Here is a 24,694-nt window from a genome sequence, read left to right as displayed (position 1 = left end):
ATATCCAAAACGCAATTGCAAATAGAAAGCGGACAGCATAGCATATACGTGTCAATTCCTCCATGGTCTATGATAGATTCAGTGGCCAGGAGCGGAACGTCCCTCTGGTTCTCCGAAACTTCATAGTCCAAAAAAGGGCACAGTGGAATGGTTGGTATTCACCCGCGACACACACACAAACGCAGACTTTCGGGGAAGTTTACCCAAAGCAATGGCCGGTCTCTTGGTTTGGTGAAACTGCTATAGAATCTGGTTAGTGAATGGAATATTCGAAATTGGACATTTAGTGGAGACTGGGCTGTCAATATTTAAGTGGACATTGTAACAATGCATTTCAAGGCGTCACGAACGGCACTAACTGCGCCGGTTGGTGTGTGAGTACGTGGAGTAGAGAGAGTGGTGGGATGAGAGTGTTTGACGTTGAGGACATTGCCAAGAGGTTTCTTATATTAAAAGTTACATAGGAGGAGGAGGAGGTTTCTTATATTAAAAGTTACATTGAAAGTCAGGTTTTTATTTTTTTACAGGGCAAGGCTAGTGGGAATGGGGCATATTTCGTCGAGAAATAGAGAGGAGATTGGGAACAGGTGTATAGGAGTAGGATTGCTCGACTTTCTTTTCTTTCTTTTTTTTCCAGAAATAGAATTGCTCTTGACTTTGACTTTGCTATGAGGGTGTTTTTAATTTTAAATTTGTTGGTCTAATATAATAAAATAGAGGTATATTTCTTTTAGTATAATAAAAATAATTGGACTATAATGAAGAAAACTGCTTTTATAAAAGTAGTGGTTTTTAAGAATTTGATTAGTAAAAGTGTTTGAAGTTTATTGGAGCGTTAAAATTAATTACAGAATTAATAGTCGATTATGTTGATGTATCGGGTTTTTGTAATGGGAGGCAGTAAGTAATGTCCCTCGTCACAAAATTCCCATGTTGTGGCTAGTTTCCAACTTTTATTTTATTTATCTATAGATTTATTTTATTTATCATTTTATAAGTTATTGATCTCTATTCATTAATTAATTTAATGTTATATAAAGAATAATCTATTTTTTTATAATATTAAATTTCATTTAAATTATTTCAATAAAAGAATAAAATTTTATTTATTATATTGTTTATTTCATAAACAATTTTATGCTTTTTTCAAAATAAATAAATAAATTTTTACTATAAAGAAATATTTTTAAATTTTATATTAAAATATCAATGATAACTTTTAGCCGTAGTCTAATTAGATTTTTTTTTGCCGAGAAAATCGTGGAAATTTCGGCATTATTTTGATAAAATCCCATAATGATTTTTGTAAATCCAGGTTATAGTTGTTAAACTTCAAGATTTTGGATGCCTCAAAAGTTTTTGATGGTGCTGAATCTATTTCCAGCAATTCCTTTCGTGAGATGACTCCCAACTTTTATGTATGCATTTTAAAAATAAACATCAAGTTTAATTCTCATTTAATATCCTATATGAATTCTATTTTTATCTTAAAACATTTTATTAGATGATACTCTATCTCTTAGGTTTATCAATTAAAGAAAAGTTTAAAATGTTTATTTAGATATTTAAACATTATCATTAATAAATGGTTTAATTAATTTTGTTTTTTCAAAAAAAAATCTTCAATTTATAAATGTTGCCAATTGAGGCATTCAATAGAAATTGGCTATCTTATTTATAAATATTTTGATTAATGATTTATATATTAAATAAATTGTGTTTTTTTTAATAACAGTTTTTAGTTAGTTGATAAGTTAAATCTTTATTTTAATAATTTTATATATTAAATAAATTGTGTTTTTTATTTTTATTTTTAGTAACCATTTTTAGTTATTAGTTAGTTGATATGTTAAATGAGTTTTTTTAATTTATTTGTTTTTTCTGTGATTTTTATTAATTATTTTTAGTTTTAAAATTGTTAATTTTTTTTTATAAAATTAAAGATTAATAAAAAATAATCTACTTTATAACACTTTTTTGATTATAATATTTTTTTGCTTTAATTATCATATTTTTAATACTACACAATTATAAGATTTTATTTTATTTTTGTAGCCATTATTAAAAATTTAATTATAAAAATATCACTTTAAACATTTTAAACACGGGATAAATTCTATCATACGACATGCCTTCTGACAAATTATATATATATATATATTACAATGATCTTATCCCTCCTCGAGCTTTCCAAAGGGTAATTGTTACGAACTTTTGTAGCTATATTTTACAAGAAATATATAAAATGGGCAGTGTCATGAAATTGGGGTTGAGACTTTTTTTTTAAGGAAGAATCAGTAGTGTTGAGTTCGAACAACTTTCCCGTTCAATATTTTGTAGAATTTTATAGTATGGTAATGTTTTGTTACATCACATTATAAACTTCTAATATTTATTATTTATATATGTGTATTGAATTAAACAATTAAATTAATTTTTATGATGTCGTGGAAATCAGGGAATATGAATCAGAGTTTAAAATTGAAGTGATTGGTTTAAAATTAAGGTCAGGAAGTCATTATTGCTTTTAAAGTTTCTTACTATTATAAAATAATATAAAATTAATTTTCATTAAAAAATAAAATTAAAAAATATTGGTAAAATTTAAAATAAAATTAACGTTTGAGTTTTCATATATTATTTTGTAGATTTCTTGAAATATTTTTGCCTTGATTCCAAGCATTTTTAGCCATCCCAGCAATTCCTTTGAATAGACGACTCTCAAATTTTATGTATCCATTTTAAAGATAAATGTCAAGTTTAATTCTCATTTAATATTCTTTATGAATTCTATTTTTGTCTCAAAACATTAATTAGATGATACTCTATAGAAAATGTCCACGTTCATGGTTATTAGGTTTACCAATCAAAGAAAAGTAAAAAATATTTATTTAGATATTTAAAAATTATCATTAATAATATAAATTATTTAATTTTTTTTTTTCAAAAACAATCTTCAATTTATAAATGTTGTCAATTGAGTCATTCAATAGAAATTGACTATCTTATTTATAACTATTTTGATTAATGATTTTATATATTAAACAAATTGTGTTTTTTATTTTTATTTTTAAATAACAATTTTTAGTTATTAGTTACTTGATATGTTAAATGAGTTTTTTTTATTTGTTTTTTTATTGTGATTTTTATTAAAAAATGAGTTTTTTTTTATTTGTTTTTTATTGTGATTTTTATTAAAAAATTCTATTTTAAGATTGTTAATTTATTTTATAAAATTAAGATTAATAAAAATAATCTACTTTATAACACACTTTTGTTTATAATATTTTTATTTATTTATTTATCATATTTTTAATAAGATTTTATTTTATTTTTTTAATATATTATTAAAATTTTGATCCTAAAAATATCACCTTAAACATTTTAACTGCGGGATAAATTTTATCATAGGACATGCCTCCGAACAAATTTGCCTTATAATTTATATATAAATATAGATATATATCTCATCCTTACTCGAGCTTTCCAAAAGATAATCGTTACGAACTTTTGCAGTTGCTGGATATGATATGCCTCCGATTAAATTTGCCTTCTGACCAATTTTATATATATATATATATACCCGAGCTTTCCAAAGGGTAATGGTTACGAACTTTTGCAGTTCTTTGCCTTTTGTTTTGAAGTTTTAATGGGAAATGATAAATCTTTTTTACAAGAAATATATAAAATGGCAAGGGTCCTGACAGTGCGGGTAGAAACCTTTAATATATTATTATTATTATTATTAAAAAGCAAAAAATGTTAATTCTTTTGATAATTCAAAAAAATAAATTTCATTATTTTTATATCATAAAATCTTATTGTTATGGAGTTTGTGTAGGGATCATTTATTTATTGAAATTACATTTTAGTTGTGGAAATTAAAAGTCAAATGCTTTAATTGTGATGAATCCTTTTACTACTTATAGAAGATAAACATTTACAATTCTAATCAACTCCCCATTCTCTTGGTGGTAAGATTTACAAATGGTACCTATTTATCGCTTCACTTGCTAAATGGTACATTCTTATTGTTACTCCACTTGCTTCTATCTCTTACCTATCCCGCTTGCTTGCATCTACTAATTGCTCCACCTACTTGGATTTATGAATATTACTTACATGTCTCCTTTATGCCTACTTAATATGAAGATATGACAATGGACACTAGGAATCAAAATTGATTCAACTTAGGTTTGATTCCTTATCATAAAAAATTCAATACTAAATAAAATAATGCTCATAGAGTAGCCCCCCATGATTTGGATTGGCAAGTCTTACTAAGTCATAGGTTATTGATATATCTAGGGCGAGGGTTGTTGGATATACTCTTGGTCTTATACTTGTAGTAGTAGTATCCAATAGATTTAATCCTAGGCCTTGCTCACATGATTCCAATGATTACCATGGTTTAAAAAAAAATCAATTTAAACATTCATTTTTTTAACAAAAATTAATGGTATTTTACCTTCTTTGCAAATTGTGTTCTGCATCATAATTTACATGTGCACCAATCATTAGAACTATAATTTTTATGGAAAAATATTTTTATAAGTTATATTTCTTTCGTGAAAGCTTTTGTTGTTTGACATTTTAAATAATTGCCTTTACTATGCTTTTATTACCTTTAAAAAAGGCATTGGAATTGCTTAAATATCTGGATTAATTACTATTTAAGAAATAAGGCTTTCATTATAAAACCCAATATAATAAGAGTATATAGTTTGATTCAATTCCCTCCATATGATAACTATATAGGCTATGTAAGGTATCATTCCAATTGAATTTCGTCTATATAATTCCTTTATAAAGTGGAAGTAAATGGTCCTATTATTCATCTCCATATATTTTTTTTATATAATACCATCTATGTATACTCATTCAATTTTATTTAGAGTTACCATTTATAAATAAAATGAACACAATAAGAGGTGAGATGTATGAGATGTTAAAGGTAATTTGAGAAATTTACTGTTCCAATACATTATTCTAGATTATTGTAGTTCCAATGTAGTCTTCTAGAAAGTTGTTAGCTTCCAACATAAGAGTGAGATGGAGCTACATATGCATCACTATCCTCCATATTCTTGTAGTTATATTTTGTAACAATTCCATTACTATAAATATGATATTCTCATGTGTTTCAAACACAAATCAGATTTAACAAAATAGTGTTGTATTTTTTTCTATTTTGGTTTCAAAGCAGGTCTTCTACTCTGACTCCTTTAAGAGAGTAGATCCCTAGAGGGATTAGGAACATCATGAGAGAAAATTAGTGTGTTAGTGTTTCCTAGTTTGTCTGAGAGCATACGGCTTGAATGAACTGTGTGATTCCTATTTTACATAAAAGATCTAGTTATGTGAAAGCTTAACAATAAAAATGATGCAAACGTTTGTGAATGTTGCTACAATTTGTAATATTTTATTTTTTTGATAAGGAGAAGATTTTATGTATGTGAAGGGAGCCACCTCAAAGCATTTAATATTTGTTGTTTTTGCAACAATTGAGAAGAGATTCTATGATCAACCAAAAAATGTAATATCCTAAACACGAAAAATCTAAAGGGATCTACAACACTATAATGTTCCACTAAATATTCTCGCTAGAAAACTTCACAAAAATTTCCACATCCTTGTTACAACACATGCATTCATGGTGAAAACATCTAAATACCATTTTTACCAAAAACACGAAACATAAAATACCCCGAAATGGCAGCAACTTTATTCTATTAATAGTAAGAAAAAAATACATGTCAATAATGCTAACAATGAAACCCTTGCTAATGGAATGCACGACTGCTCAATAATTGTTAAACTGAAACACTGAAGCACATTTTTGTACCCTGGATGGATCCACCAAGGAGATATCACCGCGGGGTTTTCGTCCTGAGATCAAGTTGGAACTAACCACGCCAATTTCTCTACAAAACATCAATATGAAAAACAAATCCAGGATGGTCCCAATGCCTTGCTCCTCTCTCCTTTTAAAGTCTTTATGGACTCTCTCTCCAATCTTCTAGAAGCCCTTTTATTATTTTTTTATAAAAAGGGAAGGAAAATACCATGGGAAAATACCATCCATTAGAAAAGGAATATTACAAATCATCCAGCCACAAGATTTCTTGCCCTCAAGAAATTCCCATTCGTCTACCAGTCTGGTTATCCAAAGCAGTTGAGTACCAATGCCAGGGTCCCATATGAATGTTTGAATCATCACTACATTTCACTGTATCACCCAATAAAGGATAGATTTCTTGATGCCCGGATCCCAAATCAACCTTTGAATCAACTGTTCACCAAAAAATCCACTAGCGTGTGAACTACCACCTAAATCTTAATCCAATTGCTGAATTAACTCACCATCAACAAATCCTCCTAGATCCCAATGCCACCAAACTTCATATCCCATGCACCCTAGATCTAACAATATCATAACCCCCGCTAAGAATGTCTTCCCAAAAATCATCTCATAAGTCAGGTACCAACTCATAATCTCTTGTGTGTACATATCCATACGAGAAATAGTCCCACCATGTTAATTCTACATGACTATGATTCTAAATGGGATGTTCCTAACTAGTCAGATTGTTGCTCAGTCCTGGCTCACCTATAAAACCCATATGGAGGGTTCCCATAAGATCCACTTGGAGAAATGTGCCCCTTTTCCTCTAATACAAAATGGTAGGATGATAGAGCTATAATCCCTGTCAATGTATCACTGTAGAGGGATATTATGTGACTCCCAAGAATATTCCTCTTATTGAATTGCTAGGGATTTGAGTTGTTCCTCAACACTAGACAGTTTGGCCGTTGATTTAGCACATACCCCTATGAGCTCCTCAATTTTCCTGTTCTGCTATAAGACAAAACCTTGACCAATTTGGATTCTTTGTTTCAACATCATAAGATTTATCTTAAAATTCTTAATCTTTTCTTAGAAGTCCTCTAAAAATTTTGGTGTTCTGCCGAATGTCTTTGTATTTCTCTACACTGGATGCCCAACTATCACAACTCGAACTCGAGCCTCTCACTGGGCCTCTGGATATGCTTCTTCTTGCACATTATGGTTGTCATGCTCCCCCTCATGGTCATGCTCACTATGTTTGTTCACTACTACAGGCTCCTCACTCAAGTCTTCTTGAATGTCTTTTTTCTCGCCTTCTCACTCGTGGAGATAATTTAGTGTTCATCCCTTTTGGTTGTTGAACATGGATGCACTGGTGGATTTCTATCTACAATTGAATGCTCATATTCTTCATGGACACTCTCCTGAAAGTCAATGGCCCCAACTATAGAAGAATCCTAATGGTCATAAGTAATCTTCTCTAATTATGCCCTCGTTGTCTCCCTTGTATCTTCTAGGCATGAATGATTAGGTTCCCAAGGTCCCTTGTAGATAAAGAATAATCCTTTCATTCTTAACTCATTATTGGTGTTCATTTTACTCCCTTTGTTCTTGTTTTCTCCATCAATCCTTTTTAGCTCCTTTTTGGTTAGCTCCCTTTTGAGAAGTTTTATGTTCTCAACTAATTCATAGGTAGTTGGTGATTCACTTATTTTCTTTCTCTAAATGGCCAACAATTTGGATCTTAGTGTTTTGCAAATGTCAACATATCCACCTAAGAACAAGGTCACAATATTTTGCATGCTTGTTTTTACACTTTCTGGATGAGTTATTGTACTGTTGGTGCAAAAGCACTAGAGCATATGAAAGATTAAGTCCTCACATTCTAGATTCAACGTGAATATTCTGAAATTAAACTCTGCCATGAGTTCTAAAATTTTGTGCCTCTTCTTAAAGGTAGGATGCATGATGTTTTCTAACCCTTGAAGGTTTTCTACTATCATCCGTAATGTCTCCCTCATGATATCATTATTGTAAGGTGGTAGAGGTGATGTTAAAGCTATCATCTTACTAAGACAAGAGGTGACTGTGAGCCTGACCTCTTCACAAGGATGCTCCTAGAATTTGGATTGTATGAGAGCAAGCATGGACGACTTGAGAGCCCAATTGAGTTTCTTCCATTTTGGTTTCCCCACCATGGATAAACATGTGTCTAATTCATCCAACTTGTGAAGGACTATTACTCACTTTGTTTGTTGTAACTCAGATCAAAGTGTGAAGATCTTAGATTCTCTTCCCAATCCTTTCCTCACCGACTTTGTTTGTTGTAACTCAGATCAAAGTGTGAAGATCTTAGATTCTCTTCCCTATCCTTTCCTCACCTCCCACAGGTGCTTCTCTTGCAGAATGGCATTTACTCTTTTCGAGAAAGATTTGCTGCTATGACTTTTTCTTTGGTATGAGGGGCTATTTTTGCCTAAAAGACCCCATATTTGCTTTAGATCACCATTTTTTTTCTTTGATATGAGGGCTATTGTTGCCTAAAAGACCCCATATTTGCTTTAGATCACCAATTTTTTTTTGGTATTTTCCAGAGACTCTTCAAAACCCATCTTTCCACATACCAAAGAAAAGAAATATATAAAAATACTATGATATCCCTTACTAGATATTTTCCCAACAAATTCCTCAATCATTATTTTAATGCCCAAACTATTTCTCACTGCATATTTCCCCGATAATAAGTTCACCCAACACTAATGATTTTTATTTTTTCTAATATTTGAATAAGATTCTGTTGGAATATCTAATTCCTACTTGTCTCTAGTTGTGATTCTCACTAAGTAGAGGAGTTTGTTCCTAGTAGTTAGGATCCATTTCTTAGTTTGGTGCGTGGTTGAGAGATTTCCTCAACCAACAGATTGTGTGTCTAAAATAGTCTCTCTATCTTGAGACAATGTTCTTGTATATATGTAATTGTATTTGATTAATAAATTAATTCAGATTCTCAGTTTTTAAGTTGGTATCAGAGCCCCTGAGGGCCTGCCCCTTGTGGGCTTGGCCCCTCTCGGGTCGACGAAATAAACAACTTGGTTTGCCAATCCATTTTTTGTGTTTTTTTTTTTCCCCTTCTCTAGACTAATCGAATATGACAATATTGGTTGTTATCAGCATGCTATTCAGTCTGATCAATTTCATAAACAATGGTGGACTTGACAGCGAGGAGGATTACCCCTACACGGCCTATGCTGGATTGAGTTCAATAACTCAACAAGGGGTAGCGGCGGTGATGACCGCAGTGATGGGAGCAGAAGTGGAAGTGTGGTCGGCGTTTGCGGATGATCAGACTAGCAAAGCTGCATATCCTCCAAAGATTGTGATGCAGGGGACTGAGAGGATGTCGGTAGCAACACAGGCATTTGTGTTAGCAAACAACAGCAGTATAAATCATACTCAGAGCCAACCAGTGTCTTTAAATCGGCAGAAGTCAGGTGCTTGATTTTGTTCATGGAGCATGTAAGAACTATGTGTGACCGATGTTGCTGCTGGTAGTGTTTATTGTTGGGTTTTGGAGAGCCCGTTCTAAAGAACGGAAAATGGCGTGGCTGAAGAATTGTTTTTTTTTTACGTGCTTTCAGCTAAAGAGTAATGGGGTGTGGTTGCAGTGCATTCCCATTGCAGAGTTTCAATTATAGCCATCAAATTTTCCTTGAAGAGCCGCTGATTTGTGTGTAGAGCAGGCCCGAGTGTGGCATTAACGAAGGTTGGAGAGTCAACCTGCGTGTAATATAACTGAGAGGTGATGCAATCTCCGCGTGGTGAGCAGGTGAAGGTGTAGGAGAGTGAACGGTTGTGCTATTAAACATGCTCATTGTGCTGGTGAGCAAGATGCAGAGGCAAGGGTTTCTGTTGTTGAGGAAAGAAACCAACCAGCAGCTGCATTCTTCATTCAAGGAGGAGAACAACTTTGTGGTAGATTTGAAGGAAAAAGCATGGTTGTTTGTGCATACTTGGGTAAATGTTTTTTTTGGTGAAGTATTTTTTTGGAATTTAAATTGATATATGTATTGAGATTAACCACCTCAATATGAAGTTATTTTGTTAGAATTGGCTATTCTAACAAATTAGAGGTTCATGGAGTTCCAATATTTAGTTGATAAAGACAAAGATGCCTAGGATGTGATCGAAAGAGGAATTGCACCAGCAGAATTAGAGATTGGAGGATGATGGACAATCTAGTTTGTGTTAGTTTGAGTGTATTGTGGAATAGACTCATGATGATTATAATAGATCACACAATTTAATTTTAATCAAGTCTAGGGTTTTTTATAGTGGTCTTTGTAAACTGTGCACCTGGTAACTCCAGAGTTGGAGTGTGAAATGTAAGCCTGATAAGGCATGTGTACCCCCATACAGTTCGTGGTAATCTAAAAACCACTTTGTATTTGCAGTGTCGGTTTGTGGTAAGCTAGAAACCACATGTAACAGTGAAGTGGGACAGAGATTCCTGTAAACATGGTTTAGGGTTCGCCAACAAAACCCTTGGCCCAGAGTGGCTGTAGTGCTTTGGTGGCAGGTTTGTGGCCTAGAGTGGCTGGAGTGCCTTAGTGGCAAGTTTGTGGCCCATGGTAGCTGGGGTGCCTTAGTGGTATCTCATTTTAACATGGTATCATTTGAACATGAAGAGCCTTCGTGGCTCAGTTGACCTATGCTGGCTAAGAGCCCTTGGTGGCATAGTTGGTGGTGATCTGTTAAAACCCAGAACATGGTTACGGGTAATCCGACAAAACCCGGGTTAACAATGATGGAGGGGGATTTACAGGTACAAGTACATGTGTGCAGTTATAATGGTTGGGAAAACCATGTATGCGAAGGACATCTTACAAGACTAGCGGTTGCAACGATTACTACCCATGCGTTCCAGTGGATGGTTGCTCCTTTATATGGACATCAACATATATTTTTTTTGGGTATATTTGACCACAGCTAGATTTTACAAACTGATATCGAGACAAGTACTCATTAAGGGGGAGTGTTGGAATATCTAATTCCTACTTGTCTCTAACTGTGATTCTCACTAAGTAAAGGAGTCTGTTCGTAATAGTTAGGATCCATTTCCTAGTTTGGTGTGTGGTTGAGAGATTTCCTCAACCAGCAGATTATGTGTCTAAAATAGTCTCTCTATCTTGAGACAACCTTTTTGTATATATGTAATTGTATTTGATTAATAAATTAATTCAGATTCTCACTTTTTAAGTGATTCTGCAGTAATATCAAGCTCGTTCAACAAAAATTCTTCCTTAAATCTAAAAGTAGTATCGTGGAGTTTAGAAGTAGTATCGTGGAATTTCTTTCCATTGTGACCATGTCAAATTTCCGAAATTCAAATTAACGTGTTCAATCCCATCGGTACAAATGGACTACTTGTCTTACCTGTACCCCGCTCTAAGGTTTCATATATATATATATAAAACGCCGAGTGTATCCTTGTATTTTGCAAATAAAAGAGATTTAGCTAACTTACACACAACTACTTAAGCTCTTTTTAATTGTTTATCTGCCCTTTCACTTCATAGCGTCTTCGAAATTTACAATTTCATCTCTCGAATCCTATATTCGGTACAAAAGATGAGGGTGGAAATTGACAAGTTCATGGTACAAAAGATGAGGGTGGCAATTGACAAGTTCATGTCTCAGATCCTAGATCCTCTATTGTTATAGAGGATGAGGGTCAAAATTCACAATCTGTGTGGAATCCTTTATTGGATATATTTGCAAAGGATGACAGTGTCAAGTTTCAACAACACTCTCACAACCCACAAAGCAGTCTCTCATTATTCAAATGGTATTGATAATCCGATGCTCATTAACGAACTGAAGAACATAAGCGCAGAGGAAAAGAAAGCCCTTGCCAATATGTAGCAAGAAATCATCGGACTGAAAAACATGAGCGCATAGGAAAAGAAAGCAATTGCAAATATGTAACAAGAAATCCAGGGAGGAAATTCATAGAATGGGTTAAACTAATGACAACACTTCAGCAATTATTCAGCAGCTCCCCTTTGTGACATCTTAAGAAGCCTTCCGGCCCAAACCCTACTGCAAATGATACGACGCCCTCTACTATGTTGGATCCCGCTGCAATTGATACAACTCCCTCCACGATCTTAGAAACTTTGTCCACGTCGATCATGAGGCCTCTCGGTCTTGGTGAACCCCTGTACAACCATCGTACGAAATCCTTGCGCTGGTATGGTTCTAGGCCCTGACAATTCTGGTGAGCAATCTAGTTGTTTTTAGTGTAATTCTTTGGAAGTGTTTTAGGTGAGTTTTTCTTGTCTAATTTCTTTAATATCTAGTAAAAAATTATTGAAATCACAAATTTCATGGGTAATCCGTGCACAATCGAAGTGTCGTAAGAGTTTTTCATGGTGCCGAATCTATATATAGTTAAAAAACTAGTTAAAATAATACAAATCAAGATCTCACATCAAATTTTTGCACAGAAATTTCAACAGCAGAAAATCCAAAAAATATGAAAATCTACTATAGCTTCATGTACAATTCTATGAAAATCGTTCTCAGAAACATATAAAATAATCTTGAACAATAACTAGCTTTCTGAATGAGACAATTAAAATAATCTTGAACAATAACTAGCTTTCTGAATGAGACAATCAGTCTCTAGATCTGGCAGATCTTGAAATACAAAAAAATATTCTTGCGATTGCAATAGATTTCTCTTCAGTATTGAAAACTCTTCCTAATTATAAGCCAACTAGGTTGGCTAAAGAAAATTGGTGAAATTAACGAAAATCGGTGAAATTAACGATTATGGATTATCGAGCACCAGTAAAACTAGTTTCCGGAAACTCCAGATCAATTTGCAATAAATCTGGTAGGATGCACAAATCTAATACCATTATAATATCTTAAATAAAAAAAAAATATGAACATATCTGGAATACCATACTGTTTCGTTGAATATTCTAGCAAGTTTTACAATAATTTTCCCTACTTATTAATTCTCCCCATTTTCCCCATGTTACATCACATGCATTTACAGTAAAAGCATCTAAATACATATTTTACTAAAACCACGGAACATAAAATAACTTAAAATGGAACCCATTTTATTTTATTAATAGTAGGAAAACAATACATGTCAATATAGTTAAGAATGAAATTTTTTCCAACAGCATACACAATTGCTCATTAAATTCTTAAACTGAAACACTTAAGCACACTTGTGAACCTTTGATGGATCCACTTAGGAGATATCATCACAAAGTTTTCAAAATTGAAACACTTAAGCACACTTGTGAACCTTGGATGGATCCACTTAGGAGATATCACCACGGAGTTTTCATCTGAGGATCAAGATGGAACTAACCACACCAAGTTCTCTACAAAAAATCAATATGAAAATGAATCCAAGATAGTCCCAATACCTTGCTCCCTCCCCTTTTAAAGACTCTCTCTCCAATCATCTTAAAACCTTATTACTATTTTTTTATTAAAAAAAAACCAAATACCATGGAAAAACATCATTATTACTATTTTTTATAAAAAAAACCAAATCCCATGAAAAACACCATGGGAAAATACCATCCATCAAAAAAAGAATAGTACATTAAAAAATGTTTTTAGGATTAAAGAGAAAAGAAAAAACATAAAAGATATATTTTTAGTTTCTTATTATGGGGGGCATCCACAATAAAATAAAATGAAAAAGGAAGCCTTTCCCAGAAATGGAAAAGGTTACCTTGGTTTCTCTGGATCTATGGAGAGTGAAACGAGTTTATGTTAGACAATGAACACATATATCCATTTAATAGCAAACACATTGGTTAAGAGTTATGTGTAAGAATAATTTGGGGATATAAATAACCATAAAACATATGACCTACTCGGTTTTATCCATCTAACATTTCCCCATATCCAAATCCATGATTAGCTAAGGAAAGGAGGGGAGTTACATGGAGTTGAAGAAAAGTCCATCTTTGAAGTTGTAGATAAGAGATGTTGTGTACGAAGTTGTGTGGTGAGAAAGACATTATATTCTTTGTAATATTCTTTTTCCTACACATATATCCATTTAATAGCAAACACATTGGTTAAGAGTTATGTGTAAGAAGAATTTGCGGATATAAATAACCATAAAACATATGACCTGGTTGGTTTTATCCATCTCACATTTCCCCATATCCAAATCCATGATTAGCCAAGGAAAGGAGGGGAGTCACATGGAGTAGAAGAAAAGTCCATGTTTGAAGTTGTAGATAAGAGATGACGTGTATAAACTTGTGTGGTGAGAAAGACATTATATTCTTTGTAATATTACTTTTCCTATTTGAGTGCTGAGTTCCATTTATCTAATCTAATTTTCATCTATGTAATGGATTTTCATTTAATGAGGGTGGGTGATTGTTTGTTGGACTACCCAAGAAATATATGTTTGAAGGTTTTAATTCTCACACAATTTTTTTTAGTGTTAAGGATTTTAGAGAATTGCTATGCTTGAGTTAGAAGAAGAATTCATGGAAATGGATGTAGGATCAATCAATTTAAGCTTTTTGAATAAGTTTATGCTCATGTTCGTGTAAAAACTCTCTTGATCAAGTTCTCGCTTGTCTAGAGAGAGGGGGCATGATCTATGTATTATGTGAGAAATATAAAAAAGAGTCATTGTGGAAGGCTAACAATAGCCAAGTGTACTCATACTTCCATACCGTACAACACCACTCTGTTTGGTTGGTTTTGACTCACCAAAGCCTAGGAATTTTTCCTTAAATAGTTAGGAACTCTACCTTGGTCTCTGGGGGCTAGCTCAAATGATGATGATGCTCAAAATTTGACTTGCGATAGAGTAGAAGATTTATGGCAAAATGGAATAGTATAGTATTATCCAACATAATGATGGCATGGTTGACTCCTATGAAGAAAAAATATGGGAAATTAGCTCTATTATTGCATATTGATAAGAACAAAATATTAGCTCTTTTATTGCATATTGATAAGAACAAAATTATAGGAGTTGATGATGCAGTTGATGAGCCTTGAGTTAAAACCACCATAAATTCAATTTTTTTATATTAATTGATGGATATACAATAGGTGATATTCATGAATTAAGATTTTCTAAAAAGTTGAAATTATTCACTTTAATATTAAACCAAAAAAAAGTAGGAAGATTCTAGATTAAGAAGTAAAGCATAAGTGACGCATGGTGATGAAGTGTATGAGTTTATATTTTGGACATATTATTGAAATAAGGGAGTGATTGTAGTCTTTGTGTTGTAATAAATTTTGAAAGCTTATTGTACCTAAGTTAAAATGATGTAAGGGGTGTATGATTAGTTGTGCCTAACACCCAAAAGTCTTGGTCCAAATTGTAAAAGTTGTGATTTTGTCAAATATTTGGTAAGCCTTGTTGAGTCGGCCTTACATGCATTAGTCTGTAGCATTTGTATCTCCTTTGAATATAGAAGATATGGGACATCAAGTTATGGAATCAACCACATGAATAGTTACAATGTTGCAAAATGGATTCATATTTAAGGTTGTTGTGGAATTTAGGGGAGATGTGAGATAGAGTAATCTTTGCAAGTTTGTAGAATATATTTCAATGATAAAGAAAGCTCAAGTGAAGACAATGATATGATCATGTATGTAGGAAAGAAGAAAAGTTCGTGAATGTGTACATGGAAATATTGTGGCAACAACGAAGATGGTAGCAGAGGAAAATAAATAATGATGGACAATCAAAGTTGAAATATTGTGAGTTGTGATAGTCACACATTGTATGTGTAAACAAGTCTATATTTTAAAGTTTGAGTATTTACTTGGTATGTCTATGAGCGAAGTATGAGAAATTTATGTACTTGAATCAAATGTGAGTTTGATGGGAAAAGTGTACTTCCATAAATTTTATGGTACTAGAATGAACTTGATGTGAAGGTTTGTAGTTAGTTGAAACCACTTTGTGTTAATGTGATGTTTGTTGTAAACAAAAACCACTTGAGGTGTGATGTTGAGGGTCATCCACAAAAGATACAAGTTGTAATGCTAGAGTGTGGTTATGAATAAACCAAGGAAAACCCAAAATAATGATGATTCAGGGAGAGTTACACATACATGTACTTGGTTGAAGACATGTGATTGAAGAATCGTTGAAAGAACCATGTACATGAAGGAAATTCTATTAGATTATCGATTGCAGTGGTTGTTTACCCATGCATTCCAGTGGATGGTTGTTCCTTCATATGGATGTCAACATCATGGTGAAGATTGTCACACCCTCTATTACATATACAAAAAAAAAAATTTAATGAGCATCATACAAGTTACTTTTACTACACTATATACTTCATACTTTTATGTATTGTCGCATATTAAACTCAATAACACATTACCCAACACTTTATACTATATAACATTGTAAAACCTATGCGGCTTAGTCCCAACACCTTACCACATGTCGGTTATATGCTGCCATGATATATATTTTACATAGTGATTTGGTTTATGACGGTATTTGATTTCACATCTAAAACCTAACTCTTCAACCCACCTCAGTACGCGGTGTATTAATTTGGCGCGGGGTTTGGTGGTCCGGCCGCAGCCGTTGCAGGCGCCAAGTCATCCGCTGCCTTTATGAATTCAGTCCACACCATGGCAGGTGGCATGGCTTGCCCACCCGGCCATGTGACACCTCGGGTTCGGGTTTCTCGGCTTCTTCGCTCCAGTTTCCCGCTCTACTTCAACGATCAGGATCTAATCCTTAGATCGAAAGGCTGGAAAGAGCCCGAGGGTTTTAGGGCTATTCAAAACCCCATCGGAGCAAGCCCAGAACTCATTTGTTCACAAGTCTTTCCGGTTCCACTTTGGTGCTCAGACACCGGTTCGAAACCTCCAGCGTCATCTTCACACCCTGCCATCCCTCAGGAGGCCGTGGAGTGCTCAGCGTTAAGCCTGCACAGGTAATGATCATCTGCTTCTTAATTTATGGTTTGCATTCAGAGTTAAGTTGTTAATCGCTAGCGGTTCATACTGATTTGTTCTCTTTGCTGGCAAAGCGTGCAGATGGGTCTGTTCAAACCCCTCCGACAATGTCAAGGTGTTTAACCTCAACGCCTCAGCTCTCTCGGCGGCTACAGGTAAGTTTACACCTCTTATTTTACTTTTCTCCTGCAAGTGAGAGCTCAGAAGCTCCTTGACCTTGATATACTCGCATTTATGATTTGTTGCAGTCCGTCGTCCGAATGCTGGTTTTCCTCGCTTCGATTGCTGAGGTATCTCCCAAAGAGGACCCTCACGGTTTATATGTGTTTTGTTATCTGGCTTGAGTCCATGTCCAGCCCTGGTGAAATATAGTCCATGGCGAACCCATGTACTCGATTTCAGTTATCTGTGGATTAAATTTGTTATTGTATAACCGCCCTTTCGGCATATCTGGACATTGGGTCTCTGTACTTAATTTATGACATTGCACAGGGTCTGGCCGTAATGCACAGCCTTGGGTTAGCGAAACCAGGCTATATTTTTTGAAGTTTTTTCATTTATACATATGTACAATGTTACCCTTCTAAGGTTACACTATCGGGGTGTTATTTTTTTTAATTTGTATATGAAAACGTTGCTCTGTCTGAACCCCCTCTGGGTTGCTTGCGCTTTGAGCAATTTTATTAATATGTTTTGTATACTTAGCAATATTAATATGATGCACGGTTTGTTTTTCCTTGTTTACCGTTGATTTCCGCCTCCAGCTATGGATAAGCTGCCCGTCTCAGCGACGGCAGGGCTCTTTGATTTACTTAAGTTTTGTTACAGTTTCGGATAAATCGTTCTGGTATTTCCATGTGACTCTTGTCAATAATAGTTTTGCTATGGATGTTCTCGTTTCGGTTTAATCAGTACACCATACTTCTTTCCTCTAAAAATGTCGGAATATACACATGTATGGAATTCTTCTGTGGTAGCATGCACAGGTTTCTTGATCTGATATCTCGTTTTCCTTTGTCATTCTATATTGAACTGATTCCTCTGCAACGGTAATTGCGAACACTGTTATTTGTTAATATTGGTTGTAACAGAATACGGTATGACTCTCCATCTCGTACGATTACAGAGTATGTTTATTTTCTTTCTTTGTCTGGAACAATATGATAGTTCTTCGCATTTCAACAGTTTCCTATAAATAGAAATGGGTTCACCTCCTCCCTATCGATGTGTTTAGAATCCGAACTACAGCTGGTATTCACTACTCAGGCTCAGAGGTCTCTAATCTTGTTCTTGTTTTGGCACATTACATTAACAGTTTGTTATATTCTAGGCATTCTGGACTGCTTGTTTTCGTTAACCGCTTTTCTTTACTTGAGACTGCCTCTGCCTCTCTGGTTACTTCGTATCATGTCTATCGAATAATAACCTGTCTTTTAATTAAAACTAAACCTGTGTAACTATATTAACAGTATGACAGTATCGAAAGGAATGAAATGCAGTTATTATTTGACTATTAGAAGCCCACTGCATATTCCTCATTTTAATTCAACAAAGACTCTGCAGTTTGAAACCGTACCTGGTTCGCCAGAGTCACGAATAGGTACTTAATCCAGTCACCTGTACTTCGATTTCGCTCTTCCACCCAGCCATGAGATCCATCTATCAAACTGGATTCTCCCCCCGAGCCATCTTGCGGGCCTTCAGCCCTCAACAAGATATGTGCACCTTGTGCCTGGTTATCTGGTCCTTACCAGACTTAACCAGTTTTTCTTGTATTTTCTTCTCTTTCCTTCTTTTTGGAAAAGATTTCTCTGTCTGTCCCTACAGCACAGAGCTTCCTCCCACTACCAGGACTTTTCCTGCTTGGGAAGGTAGTTTCAATCAGTTATTACAACTGACTACTTTCTTTGAAATCCTCCTTTAAGAGGGTGCCAACATTTCAAGAAAATATTTAAATTTCTCAATAAAATAGTTTATCAGAGTTTTGTTTTTTTTTATAAATAAAACAACAACTACCATACTATCTTTTACCATAGTAAAATTTCATATTTACATCCTCTGGGGTCATTACAAAGATGCTATGTTGAAGTAGACATAAACATTGTTGCCAAGAAGAATCACGTGTTCCATAAAAAGACAAGTTAAGTGTTGCAAAAATTACAATTCGCCATTAAGGGAGAGAGTTAGGGTGAATGAGAGAAATGTATTGTTCCAATAAATTCTTCTAGATTATCATAGTTGCAATGTAGTCCTCTCAAAAGTTGTTAGGTTCCAATGTAAGAGTAAGTTAAAATTGTATAGGCATTGTTATCCTCTAGTAGTTATCTTTTGTAACTATGTCATTATTATAATACAAATAAATAATTCTATTAAATTACCTTCCTATAAATTTTATTTAAATTATAATAATAAAACAATACAGTCTATAAGTAAATTATAATAATAAAACATTACTTATCCCATTCATAAAAAATTTCAAAACAATTACTTATCCTATTCATAAACAATTACTTAGAAAATTTCAAATGTATTAACCTGCTGGCGGAACCGGCTTCGAGTTGGGGACGTTGGCATCGCGGAAAGAAAAGAATTGTTAGCCACTTGTCGCATGATCCCGAGGGATCGAGAGAGGGGTCATTGTATATGTCCCACCATTTCTGCACCAACTTCTTTATATCTTCCGGCCTCTCCATATTTTCCTCCTCCCCACTGAACCTCCGCGGCTTCGATCCCTGCAAATGCAATTCCACATCTATCCATGAACATAATTCGCCATAAACATCTTTCTGGATAATGCATTTGCACGAATTTGGGCAATCAAGAAAAAGTTACAGCTGCTCAATAGTGAACAGCTTTGACAGTGTCCAAGTCCACTCTCTGTGGATGTCGCCATATTATACAGTGTACACTAGCAAATAAAAAGCCACATGTTTGTGTGCACGTGTCAATTCCTCATAAGTCTCCGGAATATGATGAGTTCAACTGTCACTGGAAATGGAAAAGGTTAGGCCTCATTGTCGGAAGATACACAGGAAAGTTGACGGTGTTGAAATGGTTGGAACTTGGAATGAAGGTAGAGTTGGGTACAAATTGACCGTTATTCATCAGTGAGCACACAGAGACGCATACTCTCCTGGAAGTTGAACTGTAACGCTCGGGCGACTTACGGTGTAGGGTTCGGTGAGTGAGCGCATTTTTAGTTGATTTAGACGAAACTGCTACCGAATCTTCTTGCTGGGAAGAATATTCGAAATCCGTTGTCCACGTCAACAGGAACTTTGTTTTTCAACGCGTAACTGACGGGGCTAACCGTTAGGCTAGGCTTCGTGAGTGGGTGGGCACTAGAGCTTACGTAGAGTGGGTGCGCACTAGAGCTATAAAGTGATTTGAATATTGTTTTTACGTAGAAATATTAAAGTGTGGTGGGGTTCCTTGAGGTGGGTAAAGCAAATGAGCGGAACATTAGTCGGTGGTGTAAAGAGCAGAGTAGAATTTTGACAAAAATTTATAAAAAAAAAAAATTGAATGACCAAAAAAATTATAAAAAGGTTAGGATAAATTTTAACTTGAGAAAAATGAATTACAATATGAATTTATTAGAATTGGGATAATCTCAAATTTTCAAAATTTTCTAGGAAATTGGTGGGAGGGAGCCACCTAGCTTATTAAAAGTCAATGTATCCTAACAAACTCTTTAACACACTACGGTCACATTACAGTGGTTGATAACTATTCAGACAAAATATATGTTAAGCATATTTTCTTGAAAATCAATCTAGATTGTCAATTAAAAAAACAAAAAAATTCAAAAAATCCTCATTCACCTTAAGTTGAGTTTCACTGAAACTTTAAACTATTCATAAACCAAATGTCATTAAAGATAATGTTATAATTATATATATATATATATATATAATATAAAATGTTTTAACGAATTATGGATGAAAATATTAAATAATAATTATTAAGGTATGGAGAAATTTGATAACTATTCATAAACCAAAAGTCATTAAAGATAATGTTAAATTATATATATATATATATATATATTATATAAATTATAATTATAATTTTAAACTGTTTTAACGAATTAGGGATGAAAATATTAAATAATGATTATTAAGGTAAGAAAAATTTGATAGGTGAAATGTAGGGTAATTTTTTTTTTTTTTAACCCTTTCATTTTTTAATTTGAATACTTTTATTATGGTTTTTTCGTACACGATTGATATTTTTTTGCACCGACAAGAATATGAAAGTTAATCGATAATAATAATATAATCGGTAGAATTTAGTTAAGAAGTGAAATTGTGAAAAAAATTGTAATTAATAGATATTTTTTAAAATAATGATATTTTTAAATTAATAATATTTCTTTATAAATTAAATTTGATATATTGTTATAAATTAAATTTGTAGTTTAGGACAGCAGTGTGAAAGGGAGCTACTATAGTGAATTTCTTGAAAAAGGATTTTAAGTTTAGCTACATGATAAAGACTCTATTTATTGACAAGCCCACTTACAACAGGATTACAGCTTGCAGGATAACACTTGACAAGTTAGAAGAAGCACCAAAATCAAATGTGTCATTATGGAGAAAGTGCAAGGAATGGATGATAGACACAAAAATACATCAACAAAACCACAGGCTCAACCTACAGATTCAAACAGCGAGCAACGATCTCCCATCATTCTCTGATTTCTATTACTTATTATTATCTTGTTTTCTTGAAATGAATGATGTGTTTTTACCTTCAAAATAAAAAGTTTAATTTATTTTTGTCATAAAATTATTATATTTTTCAATTCATATTTATTAAATATATTAAAAAAACTGAAAAAATTTTTTCCATTAAATATATCATTTATATCACAAAACATTTCTTACACGTTTTTATTTTATGAATTATGATCCTCTATTTGAAATTAGGATTCCATTAGACAAATTAAGAAAGTACTAAGCAACCTAAGGAGAAATTGTCAATCTTCTAGAAGCCCTTTTATTATTTTTTTATAAAAAGGGAAGGAAAATACCATGGGAAAATACCATCCATTAGAAAAGGAATATTACAAATCATCCAGCCACAAGATTTCTTTCCCTCAAGAAATTCCCATTCGTCTACCAGTCTGGTTATCCAAAGCAGTTGAGTACCAATGCCAGGGTCCCATATGAATGTTTGAATCATCACTACATTTCACTGTATCACCCAATAAAGGATAGATTTCTTGATGCCCGGATCCCAAATCAACCTTTGAATCAACTGTTCACCAAAAAATCCACTAGCGTGTGAACTACCACCTAAATCTTAATCCAATTGCTGAATTAACTCACCATCAACAAATCCTCCTAGATCCCAATGCCACCAAACTTCATATCCCATGCACCCTAGATCTAACAATATCATAACCCCCGCTAAGAATGTCTTCCCAAAAATCATCTCATAAGTCAGGTACCAACTCATAATCTCTTGTGTGTACATATCCATACGAGAAATAGTCCCACCATGTTAATTCTACATGACTATGATTCTAAATGGGATGTTCCTAACTAGTCAGATTGTTGCTCAGTCCTGGCTCACCTATAAAACCCATATGGAGGGTTCCCATAAGATCCACTTGGAGAAATGTGCCCCTTTTCCTCTAATACAAAATGGTAGGATGATAGAGCTATAATCCCTGTCAATGTATCACTGTAGAGGGATATTATGTGACTCCCAAGAATATTCCTCTTATTGAATTGCTAGGGATTTGAGTTGTTCCTCAACACTAGACAGTTTGGCCGTTGATTTAGCACATACCCCTATGAGCTCCTCAATTTTCCTGTTCTGCTATAAGACAAAACCTTGACCAATTTGGAAAACAATTTGGATTCTTTGTTTCAACATCATAAGATTTATCTTAAAATTCTTAATCTTTTCTTAGAAGTCCTCTAAAAATTTTTGTGTTCTGCCGAATGTCTTTGTATTTCTCTACACTGGATGCCCAACTATCACAACTCGAACTCGAGCCTCTCACTGGGCCTCTGGATATGCTTCTTCTTGCACATTATGGTTGTCATGCTCCCCCTCATGGTCATGCTCACTATGTTTGTTCACTACTACAGGCTCCTCACTCAAGTCTTCTTGAATGTCTTTTTTCTCGCCTTCTCACTCGTGGAGATAATTTAGTGTTCATCCCTTTTGGTTGTTGAACATGGATGCACTGGTGGATTTCTATCTACAATTGAATGCTCATATTCTTCATGGACACTCTCCTGAAAGTCAATGGCCCCAACTATAGAAGAATCCTAATGGTCATAAGTAATCTTCTCTAATTATGCCCTCGTTGTCTCCCTTGTATCTTCTAGGCATGAATGATTAGGTTCCCAAGGTCCCTTGTAGATAAAGAATAATCCTTTCATTCTTAACTCATTATTGGTGTTCATTTTACTCCCTTTGTTCTTGTTTTCTCCATCAATCCTTTTTAGCTCCTTTTTGGTTAGCTCCCTTTTGAGAAGTTTTATGTTCTCAACTAATTCATAGGTAGTTGGTGATTCACTTATTTTCTTTCTCTAAATGGCCAACAATTTGGATCTTAGTGTTTTGCAAATGTCAACATATCCACCTAAGAACAAGGTCACAATATTTTGCATGCTTGTTTTTACACTTTCTGGATGAGTTATTGTACTGTTGGTGCAAAAGCACTAGAGCATATGAAAGATTAAGTCCTCACATTCTAGATTCAACGTGAATATTCTGAAATTAAACTCTGCCATGAGTTCTAAAATTTTGTGCCTCTTCTTAAAGGTAGGATGCATGATGTTTTCTAACCCTTGAAGGTTTTCTACTATCATCCGTAATGTCTCCCTCATGATATCATTATTGTAAGGTGGTAGAGGTGATGTTAAAGCTATCATCTTACTAAGACAAGAGGTGACTGTGAGCCTGACCTCTTCACAAGGATGCTCCTAGAATTTGGATTGTATGAGAGCAAGCATGGACGACTTGAGAGCCCAATTGAGTTTCTTCCATTTTGGTTTCCCCACCATGGATAAACATGTGTCTAATTCATCCAACTTGTGAAGGACTATTACTCACTTTGTTTGTTGTAACTCAGATCAAAGTGTGAAGATCTTAGATTCTCTTCCCAATCCTTTCCTCACCGACTTTGTTTGTTGTAACTCAGATCAAAGTGTGAAGATCTTAGATTCTCTTCCCTATCCTTTCCTCACCTCCCACAGGTGCTTCTCTTGCAGAATGGCATTTACTCTTTTCGAGAAAGATTTGCTGCTATGACTTTTTCTTTGGTGTGAGGGGCTATTTTTGCCTAAAAGACCCCATATTTGCTTTAGATCACCATTTTTTTTCTTTGATATGAGGGCTATTGTTGCCTAAAAGACCCCATATTTGCTTTAGATCACCAATTTTTTTTTGGTATTTTCCAGAGACTCTTCAAAACCCATCTTTCCACATACCAAAGAAAAGAAATATATAAAAATACTATGATATCCCTTACTAGATATTTTCCCAACAAATTCCTCAATCATTATTTTAATGCCCAAACTATTTCTCACTGCATATTTCCCCGATAATAAGTTCACCCAACACTAATGATTTTTATTTTTTCTAATATTTGAATAAGATTCTGTTGGAATATCTAATTCCTACTTGTCTCTAGTTGTGATTCTCACTAAGTAGAGGAGTTTGTTCCTAGTAGTTAGGATCCATTTCTTAGTTTGGTGCGTGGTTGAGAGATTTCCTCAACCAACAGATTGTGTGTCTAAAATAGTCTCTCTATCTTGAGACAATGTTCTTGTATATATGTAATTGTATTTGATTAATAAATTAATTCAGATTCTCAGT

The sequence above is a fragment of the Pinus tabuliformis genome, chromosome 9 (genome assembly GCF_031772625.1).
Source record: "Pinus tabuliformis cultivar Carrire ecotype Pingquan chromosome 9, CPIR1, whole genome shotgun sequence".
In the NCBI taxonomy this organism is placed as follows: domain Eukaryota; kingdom Viridiplantae; phylum Streptophyta; class Pinopsida; order Pinales; family Pinaceae; genus Pinus; species Pinus tabuliformis.
Note: the sequence above shows the minus strand (reverse complement) of the source record.